Raw genomic sequence first — 17477 nt, forward strand, 5'->3', positions numbered from 1 at the left:
TACGATCTAATGATGACTTCAGCGTTTCAACACTTTCATTCGGGGGAACAACTTTTTCCCGTGTGTCCTTGATTACATTCCGAACCTCGCGTCGATGGCATCAACGAGCCGCTCATTTGTTATCAATCCTTTGAAATCTAGAGCTCTCGCCGATATTGAGGTTGAACGTTGAACCAGGCCGGGCCGGGCGGGAAAATCACACAGAGAATGTTGGGCGTGAAACAGCCCTCGTAATGTTGGGTATTTATTTTGCAAAACGATATCAACAAAAACTCGAACCAAAAAATAAAATCTCACATTCCCAGTTTGTGTGTAGGTTTTTTTTGTTTTATTCTCCTACTCTGTTTTTTTGTTGTAAAGCGACCTTTTTTCCACTCACCTCATTCATCCCAAGATTGGTTCGTCCAGCCTGGTCCCTTCCGCAGCACCTCATGGTTGTTATTCCTATGCAAGTACCCCGTGCATGTGTTTTATTTTTTTGATTCAAAATCGTACAAAGCTTGGTCTCTCGGTAACCTCCGGTGTGTGGATAAAACTGCGGAGGGAAAGCAGGATCAAAACGGTAGCCGTATGCAGTAGAATAAAAGAATTAGCGAAAAGTGGAAATATATCATTTTACCGATCAGGATCAGGATAAAAATTACGTATAAAAAGTATACGTAAGTATTCTCCGCTCTGGTGGAAGCCACCTTTTGCATGAATGAATAGCGTGGGATGCAGAGAGCAGGGAGGGGCGTGAGTGTACCCTTGCAAGGTTTGCCATGCCCATAGTATCCGACGGTGATAGCGTACGAGCTAATATATCACGTATCAATGGCCAAAAGATCCGATGTTATTGATAAAAGTTAATCCCAACACAATGGAGGGTAAAGGTATTACCATTATTAGCTTATCGTTACTTCCTGCAGTTTTATTTGTCGTTCGATTGTTTTCTCATAAATGGTATAATTGCAGATGAAGTATGAGTTGGAATTGTGTACACACAGACGGAATGGAACTCATGTGCCTCAATATTATTCATAAGCCAATTTTGAGTTTCGCTGCTGCTTCTCTTGTCTTCTCATTAGAGATGGCTTGAAAAGAGCTTGTGCTCCCAGTCGATATTTAGTTCCGTAAGGATTGTCAAGTGAATTGAGAGGCTTTTCTAGTCTAGAATTTTGGAAAAATCGTATGTTTACTTTTTAACATTTCATTAACATTTCAGATATAACAGAGCCGGATATAATCGTGTACAATTGTACATGTTACGTATTTTATCGCATTGATACATATGGTTAATTACGCAATGTCTAGTGTCAAATGCCTAGTTCACGAATGAAAACGGTGCTCTTGTAATAGATAAGGGTTCTCGGTATAGACGAATTTCTTGTCAACTCGACTGACCATTGCACAATGGTCCAGGAGATGCATTTAAGTGGAAATTAGCATTTAGAGCTCGACAGTTATTCTCTAGACAAAAACTGTCTTCGACAAAGTTGTTACATATGATAGAGCGCTCTTTTTCATGTTGCCAAAAATAGGGTGACCAATATTTTAGATGAAATAAAAAATCTAACTTTCTTATCTCTATAGATAGAGGTGGACATAGTTCGACAACGTTGTTGTCCCAGTTATTTAAAACATCTTTGTAGAACAAAACTTTTTTCTATCTGTTGAAATAACCGATATAGCGCCTTTTTCCTAATTTGCGTTGGGGTCACCATTAAAAAACTGTTTTTTTGCTCTAACTTTGATACATATTTCATATTCTACATACAAACTGTCTTCGGAAGATTTTTAGAACATACTGATACAAACATTTTGCGATGCAGAACTTGTCAATATCTCAACTTCACTCAATGTTATTGATCTTTCTTCTCAAAAAATACGCTCTCTCCAACTGTTTGTCATTCTTTCTGGGGCAAACACAAACAAATTTAATTGGCGGCATTTGAAAGAGCGTATTTCACTGTACATGATGTGTGATTTCCAAAACTATGTTATTTTTCGTATTTGAGTAAACTAAAATTGAAATCATGACTTTTTGGGTGAAAACCCATCAATAACTTTGAGTAGGATTAGGATATTGACAAGTTCTGCACCGCAAAATGTTGGTATTGATAAGCTCTAAAAGTCGTACGAAGACAGCCTTGATGTAGAATTTGGAATATAAGAATTAGAATTTATAGAATTAATTAAAAAAATAGAATTTGTCAATATCTTAATCCTGCTGTTTTCACCCAAAAACTCATGATTTCAATTTTAATTTACTCAAATACAAAAAATAACATATCTTTGAAAATCACATTTCATATAGAGGGAAATTCGTTCTTTAAAATTCCGTCAACAAACATTTTTTATTTTTATATTTTGACGTAGGACTACGTCTTCCATTTCTATACTGGGGTGTAAAATCAAAGTTTCGAAAACGAAAGCGTTACGCCGGAGACCGAGATTTTGAGCGTTAATAGCTCCTAAACAACTGAACGAAATGGTATGATAAACACTTCATTCGAAAGATAAAATGTCTACGCATTATATACTTGTTACTTTTTGATCCAAAAACTTGTTTCAATAGTCTTAAAATTGCTTTCAAAACAGGCTATTGAAATCACCAATCGATATATAAGCGAGCGGCGCTCGGAAATCCACTCAGTTCTAATTGAACAGCGATTGGAGCATGTTGTCGCTGTTACGGTGAAGCTCTTTATTTATCATGAAAGCGCGGATGAACGGTGTCACCAAGAGCCTGTTTGTGCACCCTAGGCCAGAAGGGAATCTATCAGGAGGAGAGTGATGCCACAAACGGTTCCCTGGGAAGACATCGCTACACACACATACACGCGCGGCTATTAACAGGTGGTTATCGAGTTGGCATTAACCACTGGTGGGCTTCCAGTATCGAGGAAAATGTGGAAATATCTAATCGTTACTGAAAATAATCTGCCAGTTCCTTTGGGAATTTTCAAAATATATTCATGTTAAAGAGTTTATTTGAATGTTTTCTTTCCATGTAACACTGTGATCAAATACATTTGGTTTTGTGGTTTTTCAATCAATCGCAATTAACAGGATAGCTTCAGAAGATTATTCTTCCCCATCAGTAGGATATTTCCGTATCCAATATTGTATGCGCCCGCAATCGATTATTGCTCAGTCGCCGAAAGTTCCGAGCTCAGAGAGTACATTCCCCTCTCGTTTGCCTTCCAAATTGCCATCGTAAACCACACCTTCTCTCGATTCAATCACACACAAAAAGCATACTTAAGCGATATTCTGGTGGTGAGACACATTCATTTTTCGTGAGGACATCGACAAGACAACATCGTTGCCTAACGTGCTGGAGGAGGTGGACGGCGAAGGATCGACACATACACGCGCAGAACTCTTTCCGTTAGGATGCCATTCAGCATCGAGAAAGTTACGGAAAGATCTAATCATTGCTGGAAAATAATCTGCCAGTTCCTTTGGGAATTTTCAAAATATATTCATGTGAAAGAGTTTAATTGAATGTTTTCTATCCATGTAACACTGTGACCAAATATGTTTCAATCAAGTGCAATTAACAGGTGGTTATCGAGTTGGTATTAACCACTGGTGGGCTTCCAGTATCGAGGAAAATGTGGAAATATCTAATCGTTACTGAAAATAATCTGCCAGTTCCTCTGGGAATTTTCAAAATATATTCATGTGAAAGAGTTTAATTGAATGTTTTCTATCCATGTAACACTGTGACCAAATACATTTGGTTTTGTGGTTTTTCAATCAATCGCAATCAACAGGATAGCTTCTGAAGATTATTCTTCCCCATCAGTAGGATATTTCCGTATCCAATATTGGATGCATAAACCGCTCTCGTTTTCGAAGTTCTCCAAATATTCATTCATTCAGAATGAATTCAGATTCAACATCATACAAATGATCTCTAAATCAACGATAGTCCTTCGTCACCCTTGCGGTTATACCATAGATATAACCCACTTCCTGTTTTGACGTGGGACTACGTCTAACCGGAGTATATGGGGGGTAAAATGAAAACCTAAACACAGAACATGCAGGAAAAATTGAAAGATTCCAAATGCTTATAACTCGAACATTTCTTACTGAATCGAAAAGATGTTTGCATTAATTGATACGGAATATTTCTACGCTTCTATCGCAATTAATAAAATGTTATGTTTCATTAGATAAACAATTGATTAACTGTGAAATGTCAAGCTCTATCTAAACGCTCTAACTGCCTAGTTTTGATTGGCCCGATTTACGGATTCCCGAACACAGACTTCAAAATCAATGTAGCTGTGGGAATCCGCTTAACAAATATACATGCAAGTAAGGGATAATTTTGTTCCGGCTGAAATGTGTTTTCCCATCACAAACTTCAGAACCAAGGTGTCTGGGGAAAATTGGCATTGATAATTCATGCAGGTCGGGTGTATTTTTCTTCCGACTGAAATGTGTTTCCCTAACACAGACTTTAAATCCAAGGAGCGTGGAGAAATTGGCATTGCAAATACATGCAAGTCGGGGGCATTTTTGTTCCGGCTGAAATGTGTTTCCCCAACACAGACTTCAGAACCAAGGTGTCTGGGGGAAATTGGCCTTGCTAATTCATGCAGGTCGGGTGTATTTTTCTTCCGACTGAAATTTGTTTCCCTAACACAGACTTGAAATCCAAGGAGCGTGGAGAAATTGGCATTGAAAATGCATGTAAGTCGGGAGCATTTTTCTTCCGACTGAAATGTGTTTGTCTATTACAGACTTCAAAACCAAGATGTAATCATACCAAACGTAAAAGGACTGTCACTAAATTTACTTGCAACGAAACACATAATAAATCACAATGCATGAATTGACCTCACATGGCATTATATAATCTTTTTACGCACAAAGCAAAGATATTGAATTCAATTGAATTCTGAAATTGTTTCATTCAATCAAAAATTTAATCAATACAAACAAATAATTGTTAAGCTAAGGTAGTCCCACGTCAACCTTGCGGTTATATCATAGATATAACCCGCCTATTTTTTTGGGAAGAAATATCAATAACTTTGAGTAAAGTTTAGATATTGACAAATTCTGCATCGCAAAATGTTTGTATCAGTATGTTCTAAAAGTCTTTCGAAGACAGTTTGTATGTAGAATTTGAAATGTAAAAGTCAGAGTAAAAAAAAACCAATTTTCATGGTCACCCTAACGCAAATTTGGAAAAAAACCGCTATATCGGTTATTTCAAAAGATAGAAAAAAACTTTGTTCTACAAAGATATTTCAAATAACTGGAACTACAACATTGTCGAACTATGTTTACCTCTATCTATAATCTATAGAGATAATAAAGTTAGATATTTTATTTATCGAAAATGTTGGTCATCCTATTTTTGGCAACATGAAAATGAGCGCTCTATCATATGTAACAACTTTGTTGAAGATAGTTTTTGTCTAGAGAATAATTGTCAAGCTCTAAATGCTAGTTTTCACTTAAATGCATCTCCTGGAACATTGTGCATTGGCAGCACCATCTCAGATAGCAGTGAAAAGTGGTGGGTGTAACCAAATAGGTCTTTTAAGTAACTTGAAATATTTAAAACAAATATTAGACTACATTTTGGAAAGGGCAAAAAAATAATTGTATTAATGTTTGGTTGGAATATGTTTGGTTCAAATATGTGTATTATTTTTAAGGGACCTCCTCTCCATTTCAGAGGAAGCAGGGGTGTCATACCATCATAGAAACATTTCTCGTTTTCAAAAACCTTCACATGCCAAATTTGGCTCCATTTGATTGATTAGTTTTCGAGTTATGCAGAAATTTGTATTTCATTTGTATGGTAGCCTCCCCATAGAGAGGAGAGAGGAGTGTCGAACCACCATAGAAACGTGCATGGATCCCTAAAACCTTTGTATGCTAAGTTCAATTCCATTTGTTTGATTAATTCTCGAGTTGTTCAGCACCTTCCCCTCCCCCTCTTTAGAGAGGAGAAAGGAGTGTCAAACCATCATAAAACATTTGTTGTTCCCTAAAACCTCCATATGCCAAATTTGGTTCCATTTGCTTGATTAGCTCTCGAGTTATGCAGAAATTTGTGTTTCATTCCTATGGCAGCCCCCTTAGAGAGGTGGGAGGAGTATTGAACCACCTTAGAAATGTTATTTGCCCCCTAAAACCTTCACAATGCATGCGGTGCGATCCCCTGACGCCACACCCTGAAGTGCAATTCGTCGCTCTCATGCCAACAGGATCGAACATGTTCCAACAGCGAATAGGATGGATAGTTGTGCTTTACAAGGACAGCACACAGTTCGATTCAAGACAGACAGCGTAAGCAACAGCAACGAATTGAAGTCAGAAACTGAAGGAAAGGTGAAGAACAATTCAAGTAGTTTAATTAAGCTGTATTGTTTCATGTATATTTGTATTATAATGTTAAGTAAAGTACAATGTACATAGTTTAAGTATACACCCAAACTTGCGTTGGCAGAAGAGATGCCATTTCCTGGTCATAAGAGTCAAATGCGCAAATAATGAGCTATTTTGAAGCTTAAAAATGGTTTGTATGTATGCGAGCAGACATCTCTTTCTGTTTTCTTTTCTCTTTTCATTTGGGATTGTACAAAAAAAAAGTCCACACGATGTCAATGGGGATCGAACCAAGCCCGGCTGGAATGCGAAGCTACTTTACACGACCACGCTTTCCATATAGCTGCCAGCGTTATTATAAAGGAGCGTGATAATATTACACCTGATCATAAAATGAGGTTGGAAGGTGTTTTCTAAGCCGATAAAGAAGAACATGAACGAGAATATATCTTTCTCTGTCTGGGCCGTGTATTTGGCATACTATACGAAAAGCTTTCATTTAAATGTGTCTCCTGTTTCGCTTCCTCCTATTGGCTCTAGCATATATATTATACAAATGATATACATGTATTGGGGAGTAGAACATTTTATGTTATCTTTCAGCTCATTTAATGTAATAAATCGAGCTGCCAGAAAAAAGTGCTAAAAATTTACTTTGGGTGAAAGTGTGTGTAGTGTTTTGTCTCCGAAGCAACGAGTCCCTCAATCCCCGCTGGATTACTGCAATGAAGGCAGTCTGCATCGCGCCCACGGGGGGAATTTGGTTTCTCTCGTTGGGTAAGCTGCGTTGAGGCAGCTTTGGAATCGCGCAGCGGGATATGCAGCAGTTTTTACAGTCCACTGCATTTGAGACGTTACAACCTCTATATGCTAATTTTGATTCCGTTTGTTTGATTAGTTCTCGAGTTGTTCTGCACCCTCCCCCTCCTTTTTAGAGAGGGGAAAGAAGTGTCAAACCACCATAAAAACAATTATTGCTCCCTAAAACCTCCACATGCCAAATTTGATTTCATTCGCTTGATTAATTCTCGAGTAATGCAGAAATTTGTGTTTCATTTGTATGACAGCCATTCCTTAGAGAGGTGGGTGGAGTGTCTAACCACCACAGAAACATTTATTGCACCCTAAAACCTCCACATGCCATATTTGGTTTCATTTGCTCGATTAATTCTCGAGTAAAGAAGAAATGTATGTTTCATTTGTATGGCAGCCCCCCCCCTTAGAGAGGGGGAGGGGTCTCGAACTATCATAGGAACCTTCCCCGACCCCCAAAACCTCTACATATCAATTTTCATGTCGATCGGTTCAGTAGTTTCCGAGTCCATAAGAATCAGACAGACAGACAGACAGACCGACAGAAATCCATTTTTTCAGATATAGATTATTAACGAACATTATATTATCGCTTCTCGGCCTAAAGGCTAAGATCAAAGTGTAGTATCTGTTCTTATCAGCTTAACATCTGATAGATCTCCCATAGGGAGACAACAAATGTTAAACGGATTTTATCACCCATGCTTGCAACAATTACATCGTCGAGGAACAACATGGTTTCGTGTCTAAACGGTCGACTTCCACGAATCTTCTTCTGTACACATCATACATCGCTCGATCACTTGAGCTGCGACAGCAAATCGATGCAGTATATACCGATTTCTCCGCAGCATTCGACAAAATCAACCACAACATCGCTGTAGCTAAGCTTCAACGTCTTGGTTTTAAAGGTCCCTTCTTATTCTGGCTACGGTCTTATCTCACTGATCGTATTATGTCGGTGAAAATTGGAGACACTATATCTTCTCCTTTTCGTGTAACGTCTGGTGTTCCGCAAGGGAGCCACCTCGGCCCATATATTTTTGTGCTATACCTTAATGACATTAATTTTCGTCTGAAGTGCCTGAAGCTCTCCTACGCCGATGACTTCAAGTTGTTTTTTCGTGTGAATTCGTCTGGAGATGCGGAGTTTCTGCAAGAGCAGCTGAATATTTTTGCTGAATGGTGCGCAACGAATAGAATGATTTTAAATCCATCCAAATGTTCGGTTATTTCGTTTTCTCGAAAGCGCACATTGATATGCTTTGAATATAGGCCCTGATTCTGGAATACACTTCACGGTGGAAACGAAATAAACGGCACGCCATTGAACTACGTCTTACGAGTTAGTGAAGTGTCGAAAATAAAGATGAGTTTTCAGGCAGAATGAGCACTTTTCAAATAAAAAATCATGAATGAAAATTAACTTCTTCGTATCAAACTGGTATTCAATATGAGTGGAAAACTTTGTTTTCTTCATGTGGTATAATAATCTCATACAAAAATTTCATCTGAAGATAATTTGATATTATAATGATAAGTTTAGTGGGAAACTAATCTCGTATCCAGATGTCGACACCGTACCATTGTCATCGCGAATACGTTTCATTCCGTTTCCACCGTGAAGTGTATTCGTAGTGTATTCGAGAATCAGGCCCATAGACTGCACGGTGAAATTTTGAGACGTGTGGACATTATTAAAGACCTTGGAGTTATGTTAGACTCTAAACTAACCTTTTGTGATCATATAGCTTACATTACTTCTAAAGCATCCAAAGTCCTCGGCTTTATTTACCGTGTCACGAAGCAATTCACAGATGTACATTGCATCAAGGCCCTATATTGTGCATTGGTTCGATCCGTTCTAGAATATGCTTGCGTTGTATGGTCACCATATTACCAAAATAGTGTACAACGTATTGAGTCGATTCAGCGAAAATTTGTTCGATTTTCCTTGCGTAATCTGCCATGGAATGACCCATTTAATCTGCCCAGCTACGAGGATCGATGTAGTCTCATAGGATTGGATTCGTTGGGCTCTCGAAGGAATGTTACCAAAGCGCTTTTTGTATCTGATATTATTTTATCAAATATCGATTGCCCCGAATTGCTATACTTAATTAATTTTAACATTAGTCGTCGCAATTTGCGTACCCGTAACTACTTGTACCTTCCACCATCTCGAACAAATTACGGCTACAATGAACCCGTAACCAGTATGTGTCGCGTGTTCAATCTTTGTAGTTCGTCTTTTGATTATCACCTTTCCCGTTCGTCCCTCAAAGCGCTCTATTCTGCTGTTCTTAAGTAGTTATAATTGTTATAGGTTTAATATTTAGTTCTATAGTTTTATTATTAGTTTTATTATTTAATAATTAATTCTCGGTCATTAGGGCAAACATGTTAAGCCTGTTGATGTTTGTAAAAATTGAAAATTAAATTAAATTAAATATCCGGCGGACATGACTCCGGCTGACATTTTCTTCTTTAAAAATTCAAATTCACCACTTCGAGGTTTTTAGTCGATAAAATACATAAAGAATTCGCGGTCAGCTCCGGTGGAACGTTTCAGTGATCAAAGGATAGTTCTAATATTTGGTGTTTTTTGACAATTTCCCGGGCTTTTCAATAACATGTACTGCCGTTCTACGCATAGTTGTCCCATGTTCCAAAATCAGCAACTGAGAGAAACACAATCAAAGTTTTTTAGCATATTTGTCTACTAGAAACTTTAAGCATTTCAGTTTAGCAGTACACTGGATTTTTTATAAGCACTAAACTATTGTTCAATGAAATGTGACAAGACTTTCTTATTTGGATCAATCACCATACAGTTATGCTTGGAATATCAACACGGGACAGTTGAAATTGATGTTGTTTTTTGAAATATTGGGAACAAACAAAACTTTTTTTTGTGTTTTCCGAAAGATTATGCATAAAAACATCGTTTTATGAAGAAGGGAATTAATCTGCAATACATTTGCAGAATATAAATCTCGTTGTTATTAGGCATTCGCTAACAAGGTGTACACGTGTTCTGTTAAACTTTATTTCATTTGTTTGAGAATTAGTTCGTTCTTCCAAACCAGAAATGAGTACATCAGCCCTACTGAAAGCGTGGCATAAAATTATTGTACTTGAACCGATTCATTTATTATGAATCTACAAAAAGTATATGGCGGGAAAGTTATGCCTAGAATATCAACATGGGACAATTGAACTTGATGTTGTTTTTTCAAAAGCTGGGAACAAACAATAACTTTTTTTTGTGATTTTTCGGAAGAGTGGGCATAAAAACATCGTTTTTTGAAGAAAAGTGAAAATTGTCAAAAAGTAACATGGGACAACTATGCGTAGAGCGGCAGTGTAGTACATGAGACGATTGGTGAAAGGTTTCATGTTATGTCGTCTGTTGAAATCTACAAACTTTTCAAGTGGCAAGGTGAAACATATTTGAGTAAGACAGCACAAGTAACAGAACAGTAAGTGGAAGTTAGCATTTGCCACAAAACATGGTATCGCTCGTTGGTAACAAATGTTGCATGATGTTATGCGCGCTATGCACGTCTGCTACCGCTGCTGCTTCCCGATACCATCTCGAGCATCAACGTTCAACACTACTCGACGGTATCATTTGTCCAGTCCGAAAAGGGAACCGTGATTTAGTCCATTTTTCCTCCATTGTCCGAAATCCAATTACAAGCAATATTACGTCTGACTACGGAAATGAAAAGGCAGAAGTTAGAGGAAATAAAATTATCACCATGCATGTAAGCACCAGTCTCTCTCTATCTCTATCTCTGGCTATCTCTATATATCAGGTCCTCCCAACCTCCACACGTTCACGTGAACGAGATCTGAGATAATGGTGTTATGAATGTAAAATAAGCTTCACCCCTTTCGGATTCTGCCATTTTTTTTTCTTGCTGTAATAGCTCTATCCCTGGTCTCTGTCCCGCAAAGGCCGCAGCGCACACCGTTCGGCCGACGGAACTCGGTTTGGTGAATGCTGCTGTGGACATCGCCACCGGGGGAATCAGACTAACCGGACTTTGCTGGTCGACCGGAAGTGGGAATCCGAACAGGAATGGAGCAAAAAAAAGGTTTTAGCATTATTCAAACGTTCGGGCGTTGCAGACGATGGTGGGAAAAGGTGGAAAATCATTATGTGTTATATGAATTCCGTGCATGCCGAAGCCTTCGGGGGGTGTTCCGGACCATTCTCTTTAGCGGACCACATCTACCGCATGCATACACACGGCCACCGTTACTCGGCCACTGCCACTGGGCTGCGGTGTGAGGAGAAGACACAGTGTCCTGATGTAATATTACGTGTAGAACAATTTGTCTATTCAGCTCAACAAGTCCTCACTGCTGCATTCGCTCCTAGCGCCCAGCGGTGGAAAATTGTCAAGGAGTAGATTCTTGCTGGGGTGTGACAGCGGGCGATGTTCGGTCTCGACGCTTCCCCCTGCCGTACATTGGATCGAATTAGTGAAGCTTGGAAAAATTCAAAGAATGTATCCTGAGACTGCTTACACCACAGCTTAAACATTAATTTTGGCCTTATTAGTGGGGAATTTTGAAAAAACGAGAAAGACAGTGAATGTGGTTGTCCTTTTAATTAAGCCATGTGATTCATTACGGTCCTAGATGTTCCGATCGTTTGACATATTCATGTTTTTTTTTTATCCAAAATATATATTTTATTAAGGCTCATATGGCGTCAGCCTAACGGGGCCGGGAGTTCAATATTTTGACAATGTTTGCTTAGACTATGTTAGTAATATGTAACCGATTACTCGCGGTTGACTCGAGGTTAGTATTACAAGTGTTCTCATAATTGGTATGTCGCAGTCTTCGATGCTCTGTACGTGTGCCCGACACGGGATACTTCCTATTGGGATGCAGCTGACCATTAATCAGCAACGCCCCCCCTAGTCTGTACCCCATATCTAGCGTGGTGCGTCTTTCTCGACTCGAGGAATCCAGGATAGAATGGTCACTAGCCGGCGCAATCATCAGCTCGTGTAGAGTTGTCATGAGCGGTACAACCTTTGGCTCTTGTTGGATGATCAGTGGACTGCACAACCTTTGGCCCGTGTATCTGTAAAGAGTGTGTGTATGTATTGCCGCGACTAAGTAAAAGTTTATAGATCGGATAGGAGGGATATGAAACAGGGACACAACGAAGGAAACATCATTAAACGTTGACATTGGCGTTTCTGAGGAACAGGTATATTTGAAGCAGAAGATCAAGATCACGGCTACCTAAGATATCCCGGACGGGGATATCCGATTGTCTGTCTTGTGCTCTCAGTGCTCTAGAGAGCTGAGAGCGAGCAGCATGGAACCGGATACACGACCAGACAACATGCTCGATGTCGTGGTAGCCATCGCCACAATCACAAAGATTGTTTGCTGCGAGCCCAATGCGATTGAGATGCGCGTTTAGGTTGTAGTGATTGGACATAAGCCGAGATATCACGCGAATGAAATCACGACCTACATTCAATCCCTTGAACCATGCACTCGTCGAGACCTTAGGGATAATCGTGTGTAACCAACGACCGAACTCATCACCACTCCACATGCGCTGCCAACTTACGAGCGTATACTGACGAGGAATGTGGAAAAATTCATTATAAGCAATTTGCCTTTCAAAAAGTGTGCTTTCTAAAGCGCCCACCTTAGCTAGCGAGTCCGCTTTCTCATTCCCCGGAATCGCGCAATGAGAGGGAACCCATGCTAAGGTAATCTTGAATAATTTTTCGACCAAAACACTCAATAGTTGTCTTATTCTTGTTAGGAAATAAGATGAGCATTTATCAACTTTCATTGAGCGGATTGCCTCTATTGAGCTGAGACTGTCTGAAAAAATAAAATAGTGGTCGATGGGCAATGTTTCAATGATCCCTAATGCGTAATATATCGCACCCAGTTCAGCGACATACACGGAACAAGGATCTTTGAGTTTGAAAGAGGCACTGGAATTTTCATTGAAGATGCCGAAGCCAGTGGACCCGTTTATGAATGAACCGTCAGTAAAGAACATTTTATCAGATCCAACTTTCCCATATTCTGCCGAAAATATCGGCGGAATAGAATCGGAGCGTAGGTGATCTGGGATTCCATGGATTTTTTGTCGCATGGACAGATCAAAAATGACAGAGGAATTGCAAAAGTATGGGAAGCAAACTTGGTTGGAGATGCCTGGCGAAGGGTGCACGTCGTGGGTAAGGTACTCATGGTATAAAGACATAAAACTTGACTGAGGAGTCAGTTGGAGTAGATTTTTGAAGTTATCAATCACCAATGGATTCATGATCTTGCAACGGATGAGAAATCTGTAGGATAATTCTGTGAACCGAAGAGTAAGCGGGGGTACTCCTGCCAAAACTTCGAGACTCATCGTATGTGTCGAATGCAAACACCCCATGGCTATACGCAAGCAACGATATTGTATTCTCTCCAGCTTGAGAATATGAATCCTGGCAGCTGATCGGAAGCAAAAACTGCCATATTCTAACACTGATAATATCGTTGTTTTGTACAACTGAATGAGGTCTCCTGGATGGGCACCCCACCATGTTCCGGTTATTGTTTGGAGAAAATTGATTCTTTGCTGGCATTTCTGTTTCAAATACGCAATGTGTCTCCCCCAGGTACATTTAGAATCAAAATATACACCCTGGTATTTGAAAAACATAGAGTGTTGGATCGTTTTGCAGGATAGGTAAAGCTGGAATTGGGCGGGTTCGTGCTTCCTAGAAAAAACGACCATTTCAGTTTTCTCCGTAGAGAATTCGATACCCAGCTTGAGGGCCCACGTGAACAGATTGTTCAGGGTATCTTGCAACGACTTTTGCAGAACGACGGGATTAGTACCCGTGATGGAAATAACTCCATCGTCTGCAAGTTGTCTCAGCGTGCAGTCTCTAGTTAGACAATCATCTATATCATTGACGTAAAAACTGTACAAGAGGGGGCTTAGGCAGTAGCCTTGTGGTAGGCCCATAAAACTGTAACGAGAAGATTTCGAGCTGCCATGAGAGAAAATCATGTGCTTTTCTGACAGTAAATTGTACAGGAAATTGTTAAGAATTGGTGAAAGTCCACGATTATGAAGCTTCTCTGAGAGAATTTCCATGGAAACTGAATCAAATGCCCCTTTGATATCGAGGAAAATGGAAGCCATTTGTTCTTTGCGAGCAAATGCGATTTGGATTTCAGAAGATAGCAGCGCGAGACAATCATTTGTCCCTTTACCTCGGCGGAAGCCAAACTGCGTATTTGACAGCAAATTGTTCGTTTCGACCCACTTGTCCAAACGAAGTAGAATCATTTTCTCTAACAATTTGCGAATACAGGATAACATTGCAATCGGCCTATACGAGTTGTGATCGCAAGCCGGCTTGTTGGGTTTCCGTATGGCTATCACTCTCACTTGTCTCCAGTCATGCGGGACAATATTCAGCTCCAGAAACTTGTTGAACAAGTTCAGCAAACGCTGTTTTGCCAAGTCGGGAAGATTCTTCAACAAGTTGAATTTAATCTTGTCCGACCCCGGAGCTGAATTGTTACATGAGAGAAGGGCAACTGAGAATTCCACCATCGAAAAATTCTCATAATCGCTTTGAAGTGGAATGTCGCGTACGACGTTTTGTGCAGGAACGGTGTCGGGGCAAACCTTCCTTGCAAAGTTAAAAATCCAACGGTCAGAGTATTCCTCACCTTCGTTTGTATGGTTCCAGCCACGCATTTTCCTAGCCGTATTCCAAAGAGTGCTCATAGCGGTCTCCCTTGACAAACCATTGACGAACTTCCGCCAATATCCACGCTTTTTTGCTTTAATCAAACTTTTTAGTTTGGCTTCTAGAGCTTGGTACTTTAGAAACCATTCCACTAATCCAGTTTTCCTGAATTTTTTGAAAGCGGATGATTTTTCAAGGTAGACCTTTGAACACTCCCTGTCCCACCAAAGTGATGGAGGACGACGTCGGAAAGTGGTAGCCGGTACACGTTTCTTTTGAGCTTGAAGTGCGCTTTCGAAAATCAAACTCGATATAAAGTTATACTCTTCGAGTGGAGGAAGTTCATGCATTAAAACATGTGCTTCAGATATTATTTCTGCAAATTTTCTCCAGTCAATATTTTTCGTGAGGTCATACGCAATATCGACTGACTCACGAGAACCTGATTCATTGGCGATCGATAAAATTATTGGTAGGTGATCACTACCATGGGGATCTTGGATTACCTTCCACATGCAATCCAGGGATAACGAAGAAGAGCATAGAGATATGTCTAGCATGCTTGCCCGTGCAGGAGGGTTGGCTATTCTGGTTGCTTCCCCAGTATTCAAAACTGTCAATTTGAAGTTGTCGCACAGATCATAAATCAAAGTGGCACGGTTGTCATCGTAGAGTGATCCCCATGCTGTTCCATGGGAGTTAAAATCACCTAAGATTACCCGCGGCTCCGGCATTGCCTCGATAGTATCAAAGAACTGATGGCGGCCTACCGTAGTTCTGGGAGGGATATATATCGAAGCAATGCAGAGGTCTTTACCATTGATTTGTGTCTGGCAAGCAACAACTTCAATGCCTGTCATCGATGGGAGAGTGACTCTATAGAAGAAGTGACATTTTTTAATCCCCAATAGTACGCCACCAAACGAGTCATTTCGATCGAGGCGAATAATGTTGAAATCGTGGAAATTCAGCTCATCGGCTGAAGAAAGCCATGTTTCACAGAGAGAAAATACATCACAGTTAGAGCTGTGAACTAAAAATTTAAACTGATCTAGTTTAGGAATGATGCTTCTGCAATTCCACTGTATTACAGTGGTCAAATCCTTGACCTCTTGCCCTGAATCAGGCATCGAGGGAAATGAACGCTGCCAAAAAACCACATTTTTCTTTCAAAAATGTTCTCACAATCGGAAGCAAACATAATACTATGCTTTTAAGAGGGTCGTTTATATTTAAAGCATTTAAAATGTTGCCCACCAGGTCAGAAAGCGCAAGCAAGCCAGATTGTGGCTATTGCCTCGACCGCGAAAAAGGAGCAGACGTGTTGGGTGCTGCTCCGGGAAGTGCTGAGGACCCCTGGTGCGTAGAAGAACGGCTTAAACCAGGAGGTACTTGCTTCGGTCTATTCTCAGCACGTTTTCGGTTTTCTTTCTGGGGAGTGATGGAAAAGAAGTAATTTTTCTTTTCCTGATGGCACCCTGCGATGTACCGGAACTTCCTGCATTGGGAGCGTCAGCAACAGGCTCGTCGTTCTGCAGAATGGAGTAGGGATTGTCCTGAGTCGTTGGAACGGGACTCTTAAGCATTTCTGCATAAGTCCGCTTGGAACGTTCTTTTAAGGAACGCTTGATTTTTTCCCCTCGTTGTATGTACACCGGGCATTGAGTAAGATCATGAGGAGTCCCGCCGCAATGAAGACACTTGCGCTCTTTCGGGCAAGGATTCTCATCATGGCTCTCTCCACAATCTGCGCAACGTTTTTTGTTGCAACAATAGGCGGCCGTGTGACCGAGTTGGATACATTTGTTGCATTTCATTACCCGGGGTACAAACAACCGAACAGGTAAACGAAGTTGGAGCTATTCATGTTCATGTTGGACATATTCATGTTGATGGTGACGACCGTCGGAAGACTGCTCACGTCTCTTCAAGTGAGGATTTTTTAAATTTATGTTTTTGACCTGTCAAAATCGGCATGAAATTGCAACAAGCCCAGCTTGCAGCAACTCAATCCCGTGTTATTCAAAATCTTACATAGATCACCGGAACCGATAGGGGCACTGCTCAGTTTTTCGCTCTATCCCTTCGAGATAGCAATATAAGACTCCCGGTAATTTAAGCCTGTTTCCAAAACAAAGTATTACATTCTTCTGCACAATACCGTGTCGCAATCGTTTGAAACGATCCTCGTTGACAAACTTTGCTGATCCCTAAACCGAATTAAACACGATTACGCGTCGAGCTTCTTGTGGAAGGGAGCGAGAGGATGCTCTTTTTTTTTCGAAAGAAGTTCACAAAGGAAGCGGGAAGAAAAGGAACCGTCGCGATATGAATCTTATGATACGCACCCCGGCAGGACCTGCAATCTTCCGACCAGGCGGATGAAGGTAAACCGATTCCGCAAATCAGCAGCAGCTGGAGTGCTGGATTAGGAACCGATTCGGTAGGGTGACAAGTCGCCAAGGTAATGCTTTCCGACGGATTCCACCGCTGTGATGATTATATCGTGCACTATGCAAATGAACAATCCATCTCATATCGTCCCGTCTGCACAGTTAACTTCCGACG

The 17477-nt window shown here is 40.4% G+C and overlaps 1 pseudogene; it reads left to right on the forward strand.

Annotated features, from left to right (window-relative positions):
- Window positions 1-7743: 7743 nt before the first annotated feature.
- Window positions 7744-7871, forward strand: LOC129763875 (U2 spliceosomal RNA; annotated as a pseudogene).
- Window positions 7872-17477: the final 9606 nt, after the last annotated feature.

Source organism: Toxorhynchites rutilus, chromosome 1 (genome assembly GCF_029784135.1).
Source record: "Toxorhynchites rutilus septentrionalis strain SRP chromosome 1, ASM2978413v1, whole genome shotgun sequence".
Classification (NCBI taxonomy): Eukaryota; Metazoa; Arthropoda; class Insecta; order Diptera; family Culicidae; genus Toxorhynchites; species Toxorhynchites rutilus.